This window comes from Rhagoletis zephyria, unplaced genomic scaffold (genome assembly GCF_001687245.7).
Source record: "Rhagoletis zephyria isolate East Lansing unplaced genomic scaffold, Rhagoletis_zephyria_1.1 Rzeph_scaffold_01082, whole genome shotgun sequence".
Classification (NCBI taxonomy): Eukaryota; Metazoa; Arthropoda; class Insecta; order Diptera; family Tephritidae; genus Rhagoletis; species Rhagoletis zephyria.
Window position 1 is genome coordinate 34,910 of NW_016158166.1, and position 14,312 is coordinate 49,221.

Sequence of the window (14,312 nt, forward strand, 5' to 3'; positions counted from 1 at the left end):
TACAATTGCCGGCTAGATGAATTACGGATACTAATAAGACAAAATTCTTCCCCTGAGAGGTTTTCCCATTTGAGTTTCAATACGGTTTCCCTTAGCTTTGATGCAAAATTACTCATGAGGCGTCGCGAAGCACGCCGGGTATTTGCTAGTATTATATGTTCCTTACGTTTGTATGTTCCTTACGTTTTTATACATACATACAGTAAAAGTGTTAAGTTATCTATTAACGATTTAACTATAGTTTAAGATAGATAAGTCTACGGCCCTTAATATGCTTAATTTGTTAAATGGCCCATCAAGTCGATTGACCGTGTATGTTCTTGTGGTGTGATTGTACCAGCTGCTGGTGCGACTTCAAAATCTATTTGAAAATTTTATGATTGTACCAGCATCTGGTGTCGTGAGTGGTGAAATTAGCTCAATTTTCTAAGTAAAAAGTATTTTGGCGGAAATTTCTTGCACTATATGAGTCAAAGCCGTGTTTTGGAAGATTAAGTTCACGATATTGCAGTTGTGAATTAAAAAAAAAACAATGTTTAACAAAATGGTAGAAAAATTATGAAATTTCGGCTCTAATCATTTCGATCTTTCCTCGACCTCATTTGTAAAGAAATAAATATTGTACCAGCATGCTGGTAAGTTATATGCTTCGAGCCTGATGGTACAACCACTTGATGGAGTCAGCGAGCAGGTGTCGTATATTTCCCCTTTTATAAAAAAGGTTTTTGGTTGGATAAAATATTAGCTTTTTCCAGAGTTCATTGTTTTTCTATACCATTACTTATTGAAAATGTTTGCGTATATCTTATAGATGTATATGTAATTAAAAAATTTTAGCTACCATTTTTAGCCACAACGACTTTTCTTAGCTCTTTTTTAGCCCTTTTTTAAAATGATTCGCGGCAACACTGCTCTGCAGACGAATCGTTCGTCCAGCCTATCGTTCTGAGATAGATACTTAAGCCCGAAATACGATAACGCAGTGGCAGTGGCAGCGGCAGTTTTTGCGAAATCAGCTGGTTTTTAGAAAGTGTGTCCAATGAAGCGACTCACAATACAGCAGTAGCAGCTAGCAGTACTGCTCAGTTTAGCCCAAATTCTAAATTCACTGCCACTGGCTTCATCGCAGCAAACTTCGCATGTTGAATTTGACATTTCTGAAACGCCAGCTTCGGAGTCACTGAAGCCTAAAAGCCAACAACAAAAATGTAAACAAACAAAGGGGAATGTCAAAAAGGCAGTCACTGACAACGCCGTATTGTGTTTGTTGCGGCAGTGACTGCCAATATTAGCAGTAACAGCTGATTTTAGAAACTGTCACTGCCACTTCACTGGGCTTTGTATTTGGGCTTTAGGCTGTAAATCTCTCGTCGTTTTTCTTCTATGGGAAAATCGCAAATTCCTTATATTTTTATGACTGGCTCCTAAGGCTTCTTCCGACAAACACAATAGAATAAAATAATAATAAATAATAAAATTCTTAAAACATTTTCTAATTTCTCAATACCTTTTGACAAGTTGAAGTGTTCCAAACATCAAACCAAAGGTGACAATTTCCCAGCGAAACGCCGGGACACGTATAACTTCTTTTTTACCGATATAACTTTCCCCGGTAGTTTGAACCCTTCCCGATCACTGACCCCTACCATTTGTCTCACAGTGTTATCGGTCACTTACGAGATATTGTGAAATATATAAAACGCTCGGTAACTGCAAGTGATCAATTAAGAAAGAAGCAAAAAAGTGGAGGCATATTAGAAGGCCAATGTAAAAACATTAATTTTGGATGTGCCAACGCGTTGGAACTCCCTTTTTTATATGCTGGAGAGGTTCGTTGAACTGGTTTCAATTATAAATTAAATTTTACTTACACGATTAGCTGCACCTCCAACTGTAACCGGTAGTGAGCTCGAGTGTATTGAAGAAATAATTGGGGTTCTACGGCCGTTGGAAAACGTTACAGTGAAACTATCGGCAGAGCAAAATGTACTGATTTAGTGCTTTTTGAAAATTAAAACGCCCAAAAAAATTTTTTTGTGCCTAGAGCCTTTTTTAGTGCTCTTCTTCTGAACTAGAATTTCTCATAGATATTTAAAACATGAAATAATTTGAAATATTTAAGGCGGTAGCAGCACTGAATTTAAAAGAATCTACATTCATTTTTTCGTTTGTTGCGATTATATTTTTCTTTCTCTAAATATACCAGTTTTAATCTGTAGTACCTACTTCGGTATTACTTCGTTAGCATGAGAAAAAGTTTTGTGTATTGATTTATACTTATAAATATTATTTATTTATTTTTTTTACTTTTGTTAAATACAAACTATTATGAAAAAATTATCCTTTGGTATAAAAAAATGTGTGCTTTTAGTACGGTAAAACGCATTTTTCCCCAAGTTTTGGTGCTTTTTGAAACTCAGAAGTTGGCAACACTGCTAGCGGCGCATAAGCTCGGTAGCTGCGCACACACGACTTAAGTGTGAAAGCCGAGTAGCTCCCGGAGACTCGCGTGGGCATCACTGCTGTAGTCAGGGATGTTCCGATACAAGTAAATACGAGTACGTACTCGATACTTTTGTTTCGATACCAACTACTTTTTGTACTCACATAATTGTATCGATATCTACTTGGCATCGAAAGAAAGGAACTTGTAGCGAAACAATTTTAACAAGTTCCATCTCTTGTCGGCAAATTTTTTCTGCGAAAAGAATCTTTAACAGCGTCATTTTTGTGAAAAAGTTGTGTACTTTAAGCAATGGCACCACCAAAATCGAAAGTGTGGATATATTTTACCAGAGTGAGTGACACCACAGCAAAGTGTAAGCCATGCTTTAAAGCTGTAAAATTTTGTGGCAACACGTCCAATTTATTTAAGCATGTAAATGCGCACGGAATTGTCGTTGACAAAAGAAAGGCAAGCATAGCCTGTGAACGTGATGAAATAAGTGAAAGGTATATTTGTGCTTCCTAATACCAATATATGTATTTCAAGGTACGTTAATTGAAAGCATCGGTTGCTAATATTTTTAAAGCACATTAAATATAATTTCTTTATTATGTAGGTATATCTGCGTAGGAAATCTTCGGCGACTATGGTTGCCCAGATTGGAAAGTATATCATGTTAATTTAGAAACAAATGCCGATACTTTCAATTAATGTATTTTTGGAATTCATTACTAATTTGCCAAAAATTAATGGATCGATTATGAATAGCAAATTAACTTCAGCCGAGCTGCCAATTCTCAAAAACGCATTTATTCTTCATTTTTTCTTTGAACCAAATGCTGAAATGTGCATTAAAATTCTATCGACAGATTTTTGTTTTTTTCATATGTAGCTGAACGGTTGATATTTTAGACTTGTACTCTTTATTTCCACTATTAAACTGAGGCATCTAAAAATAATTTGAATTGTAGTTCACAACTATCGGATTCAGTAGATATGTCTAAAGATAGCAACAATGGAGATGATAAGGGATATACGACGAACATGGTACCGCAAACTACTTTGAGGGAGTGATTTGCTGGAGTTTCATCAATTAAAGGTAAATAATATACATAATTTTATAACTAGTATTCGATTGTATTTTGGAATGTTTTTTTCAGAGGGAGGGGCAAAATATAATAAAATCGTTCAGGCTTTAGTTTATTTCATATACAAGGATATACGCCCGTTTAGCGTCGTCGAAGGAGAGGGCTTTTTATGCCTAATGAAGAGCTCCAACCAAGCTTTAGGGTGCCTGGTGCAAAATATTTAAAAAAGAAGACCCAAGAAAAGTATGACGCTTGTGTTGCTTCAGCTAAGTCCCGGCTGTCAAATATAGAAAATATTTGTCTCACGCTGGATATTTCGACGGAAACAATGAATGAACGAGGTTTTTAGGGTGTTACTGGTCATTTTCTTGAAAACGGAGAGATGCGTATGCTATATTTAGCTTGTCGTGCGCTAAACGAAAGACATACGGCTGCATATATATCCGAAATAATTGTGGATACGCTTAATGACTGGAATATACCTCAGAGCAATGTTCGTTCAGTAGTGTCAGATAATGCCAGTTCCATGCTGTCAGCCGTTAGAATATTCATTGGTGAACAGAAGCATTTGCCATGTTTATATAAGATTAATTGTATAGTGGTTTTAAAATTAGCTGACGTTAAAATAGTTATATCAAAAGTTCGAGTAATAGTGAACTGGATTAAAAATAGTGTTGTGCGATCAGACCAATTAAGAAAAATTCAACTGCGAAACAAAACTCCTGAAGGTTTATTTCTCAAACTCATTTCTGATGTTAAAACAAGGTGGAACTCAGTATATTTCATGTTGGAGCGTTTCATTCGTTTGAGAAAAGTTATATCTGAGATCATACTTGAAAATATTTCAGCACCCGATATGCNGTAAAAAAGTTATATCTGAGATCATACTTGAAAATATTTCAGCACCCGATATGCCAACGTCTGTAGAAATTGAAACACTCAGTCAACTTACAGCGCTATTAAAGCCTTTTGAATACGTCACAAAAATATATAACAATATCTAAAATTATTCCAATGATTAATTGTTTGTCAAAAGAAATTTACAGCATCACACCAATTTCACCAGTTATCAAAGATTGCAAAGACGCTTTACTGAGAGAGCTTAAAAAGAGATATGGATTAATTGAATATAATGATCATGCAGCCATTGCTTCCTTATTAGATCCAAGATTTAAAAATCTCCATTTTCAAGATCCTGCAGCATGCGGACGAGCCATACAAAAACTTAAAAGTATGGTTCTGGAACAACAAACTAGTCCGAGTGAATCGGCAGAAGATTATACTTTGTCTAGTACAGCACATGATTATGATTTTTGGAAGTTTCACAAAGACTTGGTTGTCGGTCACAAAAATATGAAGAGAACATGTCAAAGAGACGAAGTGTCTATTTATTTGTCAAATCCCTTATTGTCTTTAAAAACTGACCCATTTGCTGAAAGGGGAAGATATGAAAGCAATGTTTCCTCGCTTGTATAAGTATGCGCAACAATACCATATCGTCGTTGCAACATCTGTACCAAGTGAATGCTTGTTTTCAAAAGCTGGTGCAACTATGACTCAAAATAGAAATAGGCTATCCCCAAAATATTTACAACAATAGCTTTTTTTAGGGAATCTTTCAAAGGACGAATTTTTTGTCTAATATATGGAATTACCCCTAAAGTTACTTGTAAACTAATACACATATGTTTGTATATATGTAGGTACATACAATGCGATTTTGCATTCTTTTTTCTTTCCTTAACCAAAAAATAAAATATACAACTGAAAGTACTTCAACTTGTATTTTTATCAGATAATATATGTATTTATTTTTTAGAAATACCGGCAATGTTAGTTTTCATTTTTCTAATTGACGCCTGGATGTGAGTGGATCGAAACAAAAATTAAACCAGCTGCCTTATTTCCGTCGCATAAAAAAAAAATAAAATGAATCGATATAGTAGTATCGAAATTAGGATTTGAGTAAACTCATTTGAGTAGGTATCGATACTTTCATGGTATCGGAACGTCCCTAGCTGTAGTAGCACACAGAATAAATAACAGCAAAGAAATGTGTGTTTCGCTTCATGCAAATGCAACAAGCAGATCAACATTCAATCAATTGGACCACCGTCTTCATGCGTCACAACTCAATAACACGTTTGTCAGAAAACGTGAAAAACTATTTCTTAGCACATGATAATCACATGGGCAAAGGCTTTTTTAAACAAATTATAACAAAAATTTGCTCCAGCTTTTGCTAAAATGTAATTAAAAGCTCTGCGTACATTTTTAGCGCATAATCTCAAAGGAGGAGAGGCTCTGCCAAACACTAACATATGTGTAAGCGCCAATCTATTATTATTATTATTATTAATCTCAAAAATGTAAAATTTTGAGTTGTGACTCTTTTGAAGACGGTGTGCGAATTGAGTTATGGTCTGATTGTGGCAACTTAACGTAACTTACGGCTCTTTCTTAAAAATTCTGTTAAATGGGTGTTGCTTATCTATATATATAAAATAATAGCCGTTTTCGTTGTTCGGAGTTAACTCAAAAACTACTGTATAGATTTCAGTCAAATTTTCAGGGGTTATACCATGCATATATCGTCCTATTATAGGCTACCAGAAAACTCGCTAGATGGCACTGGGGTCGAGTTATTTATAAAAGTCGTATTTATAAACCGATTTCGTTCAAATTTAAAACGTGTGCTACCTCCGTGATGAGAAATACGTATACGAAAAATAGACTCGCTAGGTGGCGCTGGAGTCGAGTTATTTACAAAAATCGTATTTATGAACCGATTTTTTTAAATTCAAAATGTAACCTACCAGCATGACGGAAAATACGTTTACCAAGAATAGACTCGCTAGGTGGCTTTATGAACCGATTTCGATGGCCCTCCTATAACTGAAAACTGGTTAACGAACCAATGTTGAAGTTGTAAATCATAGAAGAATATTACTCACGCTTGGCAGAGATCTCACAGGTGGAAATAAGACCATCGGTAAAATTCATGACATCGAAAGGGATTAGTATTCCATATGGTATCACTACTATTCTTAGCCTATGTGTGAGGAGGATTCTGCTCTTTATTCGTCTCAATTTAAACTAAAAATGTTTACGCAAAAGATCTTATTAGGCTCTGCGAAGCAAGCGGGCATTGGCTAGTAAATTATAATTGAACAGCCGAAACTTAACTTAATGCCACGTCGAAATCTGTTTCATTTTGATTATCTAAGTTCTACGTTCCATTAAGTTGAATTAAGTTGCCATAATCAGGCTTTTAGACTTAATACATGCTTTCATATCGTCCCGTTTCTGCCTTAACCACGTATCTACAGTTTTTGGGAAAACTAATATTACCACTTATAACAGCTGTTTAAGCGTCACACTATTTAAAAATACAACAAAGACTTAATGAGGGTGCTCACTACTGTTAGTGGAACCAGAAATATTAAGTAAAAAAATGCGTTTATTGTATCCTAGGGGAAGAAATTAAGCATTTTTTCTTACACTCTCTAAAATACCTTTTTTATGGGAATCCTGCCTCTGTCAACCAAAGGTGACAATTTCCCTATTGTTTATACATTCCTGTCCCAGCGAAACGCCGGGACACGTATAACTTCTTTTTTACCGATATAACTTTCCCCGGTAGTTTGAACCCTTCCCGATCACTGACCCCTACCATTTGTCTCACAGTGTTATCGGTCCACTACGAGATATTGTGAAATATATAAAACGCTCGGTAAATGCAAGTGATCAATTAAGAAAGAAGCAAAAAAGTGGAGGCATATTAGAAGGCCAATGTAAAAAATTAATTTTGGATGTGCCAACGCGTTGGAACTCCCTTTTTAATGCTGGAGAGGTTCGTTGAACTGGTTTCAATTATAAATTAAATTGTTACTTACACGATTAGCTGCACCTCCAACTGTAACCGGTAGTGAGCTCGAGTGTATTGAAGAAATAATTGGGGTTCTACGGCCGTTTGAAAACGTTACAGTGAAACTATCGGCAGAAGCAAAATGTAACTGCAAGCATGGTCTTCCTCTTGTTAATTGCCTTACCAACGCATTATAAGTTATAAACGTTTCAAATGGATCGGCAGTTGGATTAAGGCATTCCTAGAAAGATCAACTTAAAATAAGGTTTAGTAAAGTAGAACACAATGCTTTATTAGCATTAGCGTCTTTATTGGACCCAAGGTTCAAACTAGTCACATTTTCGAGATCCATTAGCAAAAGGAAAAGTTGTATCTTACTTAAATAAATATTTAGGCAACTTGGTTTGCGAGGTTGAAATCAGTGCCAATTGACAAGTGAAATTCAACACATTTGATATTTGGAGTTTTCATAATCAACTTGTTCAAAATGTGGAAACAATAAGCGCCGTTCAGTAGTAGTGACGGATAATACTACAGAAGTTCCGATGTACTTAAACTCACCAGTTGCATTAGTTTCCAAAACTTCTGCTTTCGACGTATGGACTGGGAAAGAGGGTCTCTTTCCTGGGCTATATAAACTAGCTCATATATATCTACCTGTCCCTGCTACTTCAGTGCCTTGCGAACGCCTCTTTTCTAAAGCAGGTGCTACTCTTACACAACAACGAAATCGGCTCAAGGGGAAGCGTCTGTCACAACTACTATTTTTGAACTCTATCCATAAGCTTTTAATGTAATTAAAAAAGTATGCAAAAGTAGCACTCATTAGTGGAATTCGCGCTTCTGTGTATTCGCTTATCCTGCGTAAGTGTAACTGGTCGAGCGCGTGGTTGTTGTTGCATGTGTATTTGATGTACCGCTAGCAACAACAAATCACATGCTCATTCTGTTACAATTACACAACATACAACGAATACAAAGAAGAGCGAATTCCCCTATTTACCTTACTCAAATCTGGTATGTAAAACTTTGATCTCAAAAGAATAAGCGATTTTTTAGTTTAAGATTTATTTTTGTTGAACTACTTATGAATAAATAAAAGTAGTACAAATGCATATAAAAGTTGTTTTCCATAAATTTGATTTTATTTTTTAATATGCGAAGGAGCTGAAGCAAATTATAGCATATATGCTTAGCAGAATAGAAGACAATCGAAATATTCTAAGGAGTCCAACTTTGTGTGTTTGGCATGTATATGTACACTTGTATAAAAATGTTTTTTTTTGCCTTCTAGCAGTTTTTCTTGTGAGAAATATTTTGCTTTTTAAACAGCTCTACAGTTGTTACTAAAAAATCTCTGGAACGCAACTTATATTTATCATTTCTTAGATTTCTTTCAAAATATCGAAAACATCGATATTTATCGATGTTTCTGGTCGATGTTTTCGACAGCGATTTTTTTAATCTGATATATCGATATGGAAAATATCGATGTTTTTTATGTCGATATCGCAACCCTAGCTGCTAGCGGCCATAGTTGCCAACTTGGTGCTTTAAGCACTGATTTAGTGCTTTTTGAAAATTAAAACGCCCAAAAAAATTTTTTTGTGCCTAGAGCCTTTTTTAGTGCTCTTCTTCTGAACTAGAATTTCTCATAGATATTTAAAACATGAAATAATTTGAAATATTTAAAGCGGTAGCAGCACTGAATTTAAAAGAATCTACATTCATTTTTTCGTTTGTTGCGATTATATTTTTCTTTCTCTAAATATACCAGTTTTAATCTGTAGTACCTACTTCGGTATTACTTCGTTAGCATGAGAAAAAGTTTTGTGTATTGATTTATACTTATAAATATTATTTATTTATTTTTTTTACTTTTGTTAAATACAAACTATTATGAAAAAATTATCCTTTGGTATAAAAAAATGTGTGCTTTTAGTACGGTAAAACGCATTTTTCCCCAAGTTTTGGTGCTTTTTGAAACTCAGAAGTTGGCAACACTGCTAGCGGCGCATAAGCTCGGTAGCTGCGCACACACGGCTTAAGTGTGAAAGCCGAGTAGCTCCCGGAGACTCGCGTGGGCATCACTGCTGTAGTCAGGGATGTTCCGATACAAGTAAATACGAGTACGTACTCGATACTTTTGTTTCGATACCAACTACTTTTTGTACTCACATATTGTATCGATATCTACTTGGCATCGAAAGAAAGGAACTTGTACGAAACAATTTTAACAAGTTCCATCTCTTGTCGGCAAATTTTTTTTGCGAAAAGAATCTTTAACAGCGTCATTTTTGTGAAAAAGTTGTGTACTTTAAGCAATGGCACCACCAAAATCGAAAGTGTGGATATATTTTACCAGAGTGAGTGACACCACAGCAAAGTGTAAGCCATGCTTTAAAGCTGTAAAATTTTGTGGCAACACGTCCAATTTATTTAAGCATGTAAATGCGCACGGAATTGTCGTTGACAAAAGAAAGGCAAGCATAGCCTGTGAACGTGATGAAATAAGTGAAAGGTATATTTGTGCTTCCTAATACCAATATATGTATTTCAAGGTACGTTAATTGAAAGCATCGGTTGCTAATATTTTTAAAGCACATTAAATATAATTTCTTTATATGTAGGTATATCTGCGTGGAAATCTTCGGCGACTATGGTTGCCCAGATTGGAAAGTATATCATGTTAATTTAGAAACAAATGCCGATACTTTCAATTAATGTATTTTTGGAATTCATTACTAATTTGCCAAAAATTAATGGATCGATTATGAATAGCAAATTAACTTCAGCCGAGCTGCCAATTCTCAAAAACGCATTTATTCTTCATTTTTTCTTTGAACCAAATGCTGAAATGTGCATTAAAATTCTATCGACAGATTTTTGTTTTTTTCATATGTAGCTGAACGGTTGATATTTTAGACTTGTACTCTTTATTTCCACTATTAAACTGAGGCATCTAAAAATAATTTGAATTGTAGTTCACAACTATCGGATTCAGTAGATATGTCTAAAGATAGCAACAATGAGATGATAAGGGATATACGACGAACATGGTACCGCAAACTACTTTGAGGGAGTGATTTGCTGGAGTTTCATCAATTAAAGGTAAATAATATACATAATTTTATAACTAGTATTCGATTGTATTTTGGAATGTTTTTTTCAGAGGGAGGGGCAAAATATAATAAAATCGTTCAGGCTTTAGTTTATTTCATATACAAGGATATACGCCCGTTTAGCGTCGTCGAAGGAGAGGGCTTTTTATGCCTAATGAAGAGCTCCAACCAAGCTTTAGGGTGCCTGGTGCAAAATATTTAAAAAAGAAGACCCAAGAAAAGTATGACGCTTGTGTTGCTTCAGCTAAGTCCCGGCTGTCAAATATAGAAAATATTTGTCTCACGCTGATATTTCGACGGAAACAATGAATGAACGAGGTTTTTAGGGTGTTACTGGTCATTTTCTTGAAAACGGAGAGATGCGTATGCTATATTTAGCTTGTCGTGCGCTAAACGAAAGACATACGGCTGCATATATATCCGAAATAATTGTGGATACGCTTAATGACTGGAATATACCTCAGAGCAAAGTTCGTCAGTAGTGTCAGATAATGCCAGTTCCATGCTGTCAGCCGTTAGAATATTCATTGGTGAACAGAAGCATTTGCCATGTTTATATAAGATTAATTGTATAGTGGTTTTAAAATTAGCTGACGTTAAAATAGTTATATCAAAAGTTCGAGTAATAGTGAACTGGATTAAAAATAGTGTTGTGCGATCAGACCAATTAAGAAAAATTCAACTGCGAAACAAAACTCCTGAAGGTTTATTTCTCAAACTCATTTCTGATGTTAAAACAAGGTGGAACTCAGTATATTTCATGTTGGAGCGTTTCATTCGTTTGAGAAAAGTTATATCTGAGATCATACTTGAAAATATTTCAGCACCCGATATGCCAACGTCTGTAGAAATTGAAACACTCAGTCAACTTACAGCGCTATTAAAGCCTTTTGAATACGTCACAAAAATATATAACAATATCTAAAATTATTCCAATGATTAATTGTTTGTCAAAAGAAATTTAAAAAGGTTTTTGGTTGGATAAAATATTAGCTTTTTCCAGAGTTCATTGTTTTTCTATACCATTACTTATTGAAAATGTTTGCGTGTATACTTATAGATGTATATGTAATTAAAAAATTTTAGCTACCATTTTTAGCCACTACGACTTTTCTTAGCTCTTTTTTAGCCCTTTTTTAAAATGATTCGCGGCAACACTGCTCTGCAGACGAATCGTTCGTCCAGCCTATCGTTCGAGATAGATACTTAAGCCCGAAATACGATAACGCAGTGGCAGTGGCAGCGGCAGTTTTTGCGAAATCAGCTGGTTTTTAGAAAGTGTGTCCAATGAAGCGACTCACAATACAGCAGTAGCAGCTAGCAGTACTGCTCAGTTTAGCCCAAATTCTAAATTCACTGCCACTGGCTTCATCGCAGCAAATTTCGCATGTTGAATTTGACATTTTTGAAACGCAGCCAGTCACTGAAGCCTAAAAGCCAACAACAAAAATGTAAACAAACAAAGGGGAATGTCTAAAAAGGCAGTCACTGACAACGCCGTATTGTGTTTGTTGCGGCAGTGACTGCCAATATTAGCAGTAACAGCTGATTTTAGAAACTGTCACTGCCACTGCCACTGGGCTATTGTACTTTGGGCTTTAGGCGGTAAATCTCTCGTCGTTTTTCTTCTATGGGAAAATCGCAAATTCCTTATATTTTTATGACTGGCTCCTAAGGCTTCTTCCGACAAACCCAATAGAATAAAATATTAATAAATAATAAAATTCTTAAAACATTTTCTAATTTCTCAATACCTTTTGACAAGTTGAAGTGTTCCAAAACATCACACCAATGTAACTACGAAAACCTTATGAACCGTACTTGGCATGTAATACAGCCATATTGAACTAAATATAAGTTTCTAGTAATATTTAGGATCTCCTTAAACGTTCTAACATTTAAAAAAATTTAATATTTTAGGCAAAAAATATTTTTTTTCTTCATACATTTATTTTTACCGGCAAAACTGTTGATTATATAGAAAAACGTTATATGAACAGATTAAAGGAATTGTAATTTTTAATTTTTTTAAATTTGTTTGAGCAAAATCGGACTAGTGGTTCTCGAGTTATGTCAAAAAAAGACCACCAAAGGTGACAATTTCCCCTATATGATAGTTATATATATATCTCGATTCCTAGACGTGACCCAGCGAAACGCCGGGACACGTATAACTTGTTTTTGACCGATATAACATTTCCCGTTGGTTTCATCCCATCCCGATTTTGACTGTCGCATAGTGTTATTGGTCGACTTTATATTTTAGACCACAAATAATGATTATTTTATGATTTTTATTTTTTCGCTGAGAGATAATAATCATTACTGAGTTTTATTTTTCCAGTTAAAAATAATGGTTATCTATAAAATTTAAAAGGCCATACAGGCGCAACCCACTGAAATTTTGACTTGAAAATTTTGGGACTCATTCCTTTTATTAGGCTAATTCTGAAAAGTATACATTGGAAATCACGTGGGTGTAGCTTTTGAGTTTTTGAATGATCATTATTCTTAAGTGAAAAAATAAAACTCAATAATAATTATTATCTTTGAGCGAAAAAATAAAAATCATAAAATAATCATTACTTTTGATCGAAGAAATAAAAATCGAGTAATAATAATTTTCTTTGAGCGAAAAAAACACAAATATTAATTGATATCTTTATTGGTTAAACTAAAAAAAAAATCAAAATAAAAAAAAAAATGGTTCTAGCATTAACTGGGACTCCGCAGGATAAAACTCTTAATATCATGCCAAAATTTTCTATCAATCTCCGTAGTTCCGTTTTGAATTTTTTTTTGTGTTTTGACACGAGACTTTTATATATTAGTTAATATTTTTTGTCTTTGTAAAATTAAAAATTAATATGTTTTAAAAAATACTAAATTTCCAATTTCCGGCAGAAAATTTTAAAATTTTTCCTTCTAATTGTTAGGTCCTTAACGAAGTATCCAACTGAAAAATAAAAATTCGCCTACTTTTTATTTATATAGGTTTTTATTTTTGTCAAAATTTGAAAAAAATTTAGGGTTTTCGCGAAAAAACTGTTATTACTTAACATTTTTTGTTATTGTTTGTCGCTATGTAATAAAATTCATACACTATAACAAAACTAAAAAACACTTAAAACAATTAATATGTACATTTTTTTTTTAATTTTGGCAATACCACCAACTTAGCTCTTTGTAAATTTTTCTGAAACTTAAGAAATATGGCTTAGAAAATGCATACAATTTTTACAGTTCCTGCAGGAAAATCTGAAACTTCTTCACAGATTCTAAATGAAGCAAAATAGTAAATAAAAAATTGGCTACTCTTACATTTTTTGTATTTCACTACTAAACTTTAGAAATTTCGGGAATTCCAATAAAAGCATCTCTTCTTCGATAGCACAAAAAACTTTTCCATAAAAGTATAATTTACCAAAAATTATTTTTGTTTTTTGTCGTATACATAGTAGTAAACAAAACTATTAAGTTTTAAAGAAATACACTACCCTGCAAAAAATTGTGCGACTAATCTCTAAAGAGAGTATTCCGAGATAACTCTCAATCGGGTACAATTGGGCATTAATTAGTCGCAACTGGTCTTATACGGGTACTAATGGAGGTCAATTAGTCTCGACTCATCCCTTATGGGTATAATTGGAGATCAATTAGTCCCCAACTCATCTCTAACGGGTACTATTAACGATTTAATGATATGTACGCTCTTAGTCAATGAAATTTCATGTGCGGCGTTGGCACACAGAGAGAGTATTCGCCTAACAAAACGGAGCACCCCGGTT